Source organism: Tiliqua scincoides, chromosome 1 (genome assembly GCF_035046505.1).
Source record: "Tiliqua scincoides isolate rTilSci1 chromosome 1, rTilSci1.hap2, whole genome shotgun sequence".
In the NCBI taxonomy this organism is placed as follows: Eukaryota; Metazoa; Chordata; class Lepidosauria; order Squamata; family Scincidae; genus Tiliqua; species Tiliqua scincoides.
In genome coordinates this window covers 141,654,738-141,655,547 of record NC_089821.1, presented here as the reverse complement: position 1 = coordinate 141,655,547, position 810 = coordinate 141,654,738, and the positions used below count along the sequence as shown (strand labels likewise).

The 810-nt window shown below is 45.2% G+C and overlaps 1 pseudogene; it reads right to left on the bottom strand.

Annotated features, from left to right (window-relative positions):
• Window positions 1–223: 223 nt before the first annotated feature.
• Window positions 224–338, bottom strand: LOC136637642 (5S ribosomal RNA; annotated as a pseudogene).
• Between the last annotated feature and the right edge of the window lie 472 nt (window positions 339–810).

The following is an 810-nucleotide window of genomic DNA, read 5'->3' as shown; positions in this document are numbered from 1 at the left end:
AAAAGCCCCTTTTACTTTCTCAGTAATAGTAAGTAAACATTATTGGCATCAGTTAATGAACTAAACCTAAAACAAAGCTTCAGAAAGTCTATAAGCCTAATGTCCACTTCAGTTATTTTTCTTACTTCCAATTAGCCTATTAGGAATGACACAATAATCTTTTGAGATATCACATATTTAAAAAAATGGTTGGCAACCTTCAGTCTCGAAAGACTATGGTATAAGCCTACAGCACCCGGTATTCCCAGGCGGTCTCCCATCCAAGTACTAACCAGGTCTGACCCTGCTTAGCTTCCGAGATCAGATGAGATCGGGTAGCTGCAGAAATGATTGTTGATACTGCAGATATATTTTAGAATGCAATCCTCACTGCACGCTTGGCTGGTACAGGTCCCCTGCTCTGGCTCAGGAGCGTCATGAACATGCCATAAAGCACATTTGTGCCTCTTCAAGAGCCAACTAGGCTGGTGCAAAGGCCTGCGCCAGCCCAAGGATGCTGGATCAATGGTCGGAGCAGGTGAGTTCATGCCAGCTGAAGGAGGCCAAGTGCAGGGATGGGGGTGAGAGAGGGTGGTGGGAGGACATTCCGGAGGTGGGGTGGGCATTTTTGGGTTGGGGGTGGTGGCCTGGGAGGCAGATTGGGCCCAGATGGAGGGTGGGACCAGTTTTCCATTCAGTTAAGTTTTACATTTTATTCCTATCATTTCCATTCCATGGTTGCCACCCCAGATCTCCAGAAATGAAACCAATATATTTCTGTCTTAGAACCATTAATTAATGAGCTTGATTTAATTTAGCGCTGCTTAATGA